This window comes from Anomalospiza imberbis, chromosome 11, assembly GCF_031753505.1.
Source record: "Anomalospiza imberbis isolate Cuckoo-Finch-1a 21T00152 chromosome 11, ASM3175350v1, whole genome shotgun sequence".
In the NCBI taxonomy this organism is placed as follows: domain Eukaryota; kingdom Metazoa; phylum Chordata; class Aves; order Passeriformes; family Viduidae; genus Anomalospiza; species Anomalospiza imberbis.
In genome coordinates, this window is record NC_089691.1 from 16136448 (window position 1) to 16142564 (window position 6117).

Here is a 6117-nt window from a genome sequence, read left to right on the forward strand (position 1 = left end):
CTTGCTGTCTGTGATCACTGGGAGCCTTGATAAGCATTACTCAGTGTTACAAACTGAAAAAGGAGCTCTCTGGAAAGGCAGCTTTGACTGGATAAACTGATGGATGCCAGGTCTCTGCTTGAGTTTGGAAAATGAAGCTGGGCAGTCCAAGTATTCTTACAGCAGGGGCAAGCAGAAAGATCTACAACCCAACCCTGAGACCCTTCCTCCTTCTCCAATGGTTGACCAGACAGCCTTCCCACTATTTCTTTGATTTGTTTTCCCAGGAGTATGAGATTTGTTTACTCTGACACCTGGGACTGTTGGAGGAAGTCTGTGTACAGATGCTGACCCATTTGCTGGTGAATTTTTCTTGATCCAGTTGTTCTGCCTCCATCCCCACATAATGCTCTTTTGAGGTTTGTTTGAAGAAAACCTGCACTAGCAGACACATTCAGGTTAAGCATTATATGACAACTTTTTTCTCTGAAGCTGGCAGGGGCAAAAACCACACTGGGCATAGAATATCCACAGGTAAATATCCCTTTTTTCTTGGGACACCGTAGCTGGTGTCATGGCATCCCTGGGTTTATACACCACTACGTGGATTATATAGTGTTTTGCCTAATTAATTAATGAAAACAAATTGCAAAATTACTTTCTTATTAAACTGATCTCACTGCAGAAATAAGGCTGATTACTTCCCTGGCAAATTTTAATTAGGCAGCTACAACAAACTGTAATAAAGAGCACAAATTAAAAACAGATCTTACTAGAAGTGGCTTTATCAAATGCTGTGTTAGTACTAGGCAACATACACAATGATTAAATTATACAGAAAAAGCTCATTTTTTCTCTTCTGGTAAAAACCTGTCTTCTTTCTAGGGGAAAGAGCATCTATATAAAAACATCACATTTGATAACCAACACATCAGTAAGTGTTTATTGGTAATTGCTTTCCAACAGCAGCTCTTGTACATTCTGCAAGACTCAAACATTAAGGCACTCTTTATTTCTCCTCTAAATTTATACTTGTAGTACACATGACCCAAGGTTACTGCAAAGCCTCTGAGGACAAGAAAGGCTTTATTACCTGCACATATACTCCTCAATTTGTCATTCCTCTTTTAGCTCTTTAGGGCTTGGATCCAGCTCAGCTGAAAACAGAACACCATTCGATAAGGATTTGCATAAGAATTGTAAGCAGAGGCCCACACAAATTAAGCATTAATTAATGAGCACCTAAAGCCTTCTGCTGAATACAGCCTGAGGCCAAGCAATGCTGGGAGTACTCAAGTATATGTGAAGGAAAGAGCGGGTAAGCACAGCAAATTAAAGAGAAATGCTTAATTCCTCTCTAATACCCATTCCAGCCCTTGAGACTGTAGATAAATTGCAGATTTCTTAACCCTGTTAGAGGATGACAAAGGTCAAAAGGAAAGCGCTTCCACATGGAACTGCATTAATCCAGGAGCTCCCAGGCTTGTGTTGTGTCCAGGATGCTGGACTCTGCTTGAGCAGCAATGGTGCTCTGAGCTGCCCCCCAAGGAGGGAGGGGCTGCCCCACAGCCTGGGCAGTGTGTGGGTGCAAAGTGGGGCTGGGGGTGTTGGGGTGGGTGTTTGGGGTCTGCTGATGCCCTGGGACAAGCAGGCAGTACCCGCAGAGCTGCAGCAGAGAGGCAGGCTTGTGCTGCCCGTTGCAGGGTCTGGCGGGATTCCTGTCCTCTGTGGGAGTAAAGAGACCACTGAGGTAACAGGACAGTGGGCTTTGGACACGAAAGAAGGCTATGAGAGACTGGAAACTTTTGAAACCTCAAGTGACCATTGGCTTTATGTTGTTGGATGCACACATCTAACACACTGGCACAGGACTCCTAAGGAAACTGGCTTGTGGCTTTCATGGGTGGCAGCCCCGCTCTGGACACACCTGCTGCCCCCACCCCACCTGTTATAGCCAGAGCCTTCCCAGGACAACATTGTGGCTCAGGTGCTCTCCTTTTTTCTAGCCCTGAGAAATATTTAGCAGCTCTTCCTCAGGTGTTTAACTGGGAGCTTTCAGCTGCTACGTACTGCAAATCAACTCAGAAGTTCTGATAAAAGGATAACACCCATTTTTTTTACAGAACTCTTGGGAGAGAGGTCAGGGTGGTGGCCTTCCCAGGCTGAGCAGATGGAGAGCTGTTTTGTCCTGCCTTACAGGTATGTGAAATACCTCCTTGCACTAGACATATGTTAATATACCAGAAAATAAACCCTGATATTAATTTGAGATGGGAGGTTGTTGGTGTCCATGATCCAGTGCAGTTGTGTAGCTGTCTTGAGCGTAGAACCTCATCCTGCTAGCCTTAGAAAGGCACAGGGAGATCCTGTTTCTTTTTCATTTTTCTTTTTTCTTTTTTTAAGCAGCGAGAGCTTAGGAAAGGCAGGACTGTCTCCTTGAGCTGGTGGCCACTTGATCTGCCTGTGTGCTGTGCTGCAGCCCGGGGGCATTTTGACAATTGTTTCATAACAAGAGTCCCGGCTCGAGGAGCGCACCCTGACGGGCGCCAGGAGCTGTCAGGGGCCGAGAGGTGCCTTCAGCTCCACTGGAGCACGCACTCAGTCTGTTAAGGTGGCGGGGAGAGCTTGAGCTGCAGCGGGAAGCGAATGCATTCAAAGCGTTGTGTCCCGGTTGCTGCAGCCTCCCGGGTGTCTGGAACGACTCAAAAGCGAGCGCTGCCCTCGGGGCCCCTCCGGGAGCTGCGGCGGCCGTCCCGGCCCGCCTGACGGGCTGCGGTGGAGAAGGGCTGCTGCTGCTGCCCGGGGGAGGACGGGGCGGGGGTTTGGCTTCCCAGGCCGCTGGTTTGGCTCTTGGTTTGCTCTGAAGGAGTGTATTTCACTCGTTGCTAAGATGCTCCTGCTGAGGTTCTCCCCACTAGCTGCCGTGCTGCCTCCCTGCACACCTGCCCTGGAGCCTGGTGCCCAGGGAAAGGTGGCAGAAAATGGGGTGGGGTATTAGCTTATGTAGACCTGTGTATGTATATAAAATATGTTGATTAAAAATATACATGATATATTTTGACTTATCTATACACAAGCTATAATATATATGTAATATGTACAATACATAACCACTAAGATACACATGCTATGTATAAAATATCTCTATGTGCATATAAACATAGGAAATCTCTTCCAGTTTTCACTATTCTCACTTATCTCACCTAAAAACTTCGTTTTGCTTCTAAATTACTTTCTAGGCCACTTATGACTGTAGTGAGCAGTACAAATCACTGAATACATTCCTTTTCTGTTGAAAACCCGGGGCTTAGTCCTAGTCTTGTGGGGTTTGGTTTTTTATCCCTCTATTTATTAATGCATTAAAAGATCCTCCTTCTCATCCTGTGACATCCTAGCAGCTTTAAGTGCCTTGGAGAGGGGCTTTGTTAAAAGCCCTTTGGCATTAAAATGCTGCTAAATGGAGTAGGCAATCACTCTGCTGATGTGACAGTGCCTTCCTCTGCCAGGAGATATCCTGGTCCCTCCCTGCTGCTGCTGCTTCTGACAAAGCTTTTCCCCAGCTTGCAGATACTGGTCTCCTAACCTTTAGTAAGCTCTCATTTAAACCTAGTCTCACAATTGTCATTTCTCTTGTCTCTGGTGTTGATGCTAATCACAGCAGGGTTGTTACCCACCACAGGCAGCTGTGACTGGGATCTGTAGTGGAAGATCCTTGAAAAATATTTTTTTCTTTTTTTTTTTTTTAATATCTGTGAGCTGAATACTACTTTACTGCCGTTGGGAGTGTAAAGAGTACAAAGCCAGTCTTATTCATAACTTAATATTTCTATTCTCTCCTTTCCTGCTAGTTAGAACCCAAAGGGTGCCAAATATTTCATGAGGGTTTGGGACTTTCCTGGCACACACCTTTTTTTTTTTTTTTTTTAATATCCTTTCTCCTTTTTTTTTTTCCTCCTCAGAAGCTCCTCCACTGTAATCTAGCCCATTAGTTTAGAGGGAGGGGGGCCATGATGATAACAGAGCCTTGCTGCTTTGCCATTTTGCCTGTGATACACTGCTGCGTTCTGACTGCGTCTTGCTGAAGGTAATTACCGTGGAAAAGTCATCAGCTCCTTCTCCAGACACACACCCACACCTCCCCCAGCTGCAGGAGGCAGGAGCCAAATGCTCGCGTGGTGTTAGCTCTGAGACACTGCTCCAAAACCGTGTATGTCAATGATTCATTAGTTAATGGTTCCCTGGGGATGTAAGGAAGGCTGGGACTGTGAGGAGCCTGTCTGGAAATACGAGTTCAGAGATACAAAGGGTTCATCTAGACAAGAACAGATGTCCTGGGGATGCCCTGTGTGAACCTGATTTCAAGTCACAGTTTGTGATCACTGATCATGGGGAGCTTCCGCAGTGGTTCTGTGGCCAGTGGGACCAGGGCGGTGACCGTCCCCTTGTCCTTGGCACTGGTGAGGGCACGCCTCAAATGCCGGGCTCCGTTCTGGCCTCCTCACTACAACAATGATGCTGTGGGGCTAGAGCATGTCCAGAGAAGGGATGGAGCTGGGGAAGGGTCTGGAGCACAGATTAGATGAGGAGAAGCTGGAGGGACTCATCCTGGACAAAAGGAGGCTCAGGGGAGATCTTATTGCTCTCTACAGCTCCCTGAAAGGAGGTGGGGGTCAGTCTCTTCTCCCAGGTAACAAGTATCAGAACAAGAGGAAACAGGCTGAAGTTGCTCCAGAGGAGATTTAGACTGGTTACTGGGAAATGTTTCTTCACTGGAAGGATGGTCAGGCATTGGAACAGGCTGTCCAGAGCAGTGGTGAAGTTTCCACTCCTGACAGTGTATGAGAATGTGGCACTTAGGGATGTGATTTTATGGTGAACTGTCACCAGAGGACACAAGGAAAAACAATGCACTACAGCTTTGGTCACCATGAGGAGACTAATTTATTTTTTCTGACTCCAATCATTTATAGTTCTCAAAAGGTGCCAGTGGATTGGAGGGTGAACGTGCCACCTCTCCAACGACACTGGACAAACTACCAGTACATCAAATTTCTCCGCCTCTATGAAAGAATGCAAAACAATAGGTTGTTTACAGAAAGTTGCCTGAGAAAGTTCTCTACAAGAATGTAAATTCAGAAGGCTTTAGAAAATCCTAAGAAATCAGGGCAACAGTGAACATGGCAGTGTTGGGTTAGAGGTTGGATTCAATGAGGGTCGAGGTCTCTTCCAGCCTAAGCTATTCTATAACTCCCCACACACAGACTTGTCCCAGAGACTGACTGACTGCAGCACCACAGGGTAGGGATGCTGTTGGTTGAAGTATCCAAAACAAAATTGTGGGGAATATTTAACAACCTTTTTTTTTTTTTTTCCCAACAAGTTTCTTTGCTTTACTGCAGGGCTCTTAATTTGATGAATTAATGTGAGAAGTGCTAATGTACCAGCAAAGACAGCAGGCAAAGATCTGTCTGCTGATCCCAGACATGACTGATTTCAGCTGTGCTGCTGAGCATGGTATGTGCTGATGCCACTAAAAACTGCCATAAAGATAACAGCAGTATGTGTGCAGCCTCACAGGAAGGTGTTTGTAGCTTTTCATTTCTCCTCTCCCTCCTGGATAAGACTATGGGTAATCATCTTTGAGAAAGAAGTGCAGGATGCTGGGACTCTGCCCTCGAGTGCACTGGACAGAGGTGCCCACACTGTGAATGGTGACACTCAAACCTCAAACCTCCCTTCCAGAGGGTTTCTTTTAAAGCTGTGGAGGATGAACCCCGTCCTGGAGCCTGCTGCAGGCTGTGATTCTCCTGCACTGGCTGCCCAGGTGCATCCTCCCAGCATCAGCTTTGATTGCCCAGTGCTGGATGCTGAGGAAAGAAGCTCGCAGCTCTCGCATCTGCAATTCAACCCCAGAGAGTTCTAGATTTGAACACGAGTCATGCTCCTCTTACTGTGTTTGAGACTCCAGGTTAAAGTGTCCAAAGAGGAGACATTACCTTGTTCCTGATGTATTTGAGTAGGCAGCTCGTTGGCTCAGGCTTTCCACACATACCCTATGTAATTTTACAGAACCTATTCAAAGAGTTTGTAGTGATAGGACAAGGGGGAATGGCTTTAAATGAAAGAGTAGGTTTAGAT

At 46.3% G+C, this 6117-nt stretch overlaps 1 long non-coding RNA gene across 1 annotated transcript; it reads left to right on the top strand.

Moving 5' to 3' along the window:
* Positions 1-1145: 1145 nt before the first annotated feature.
* On the top strand, positions 1146-5843 carry LOC137480393 (uncharacterized). The gene is made up of 3 exons (XR_011002874.1): positions 1146-1297; positions 2103-2178; positions 5379-5843. It is a non-coding gene; the product is annotated as an uncharacterized lncRNA (long non-coding RNA).
* Positions 5844-6117: the final 274 nt, after the last annotated feature.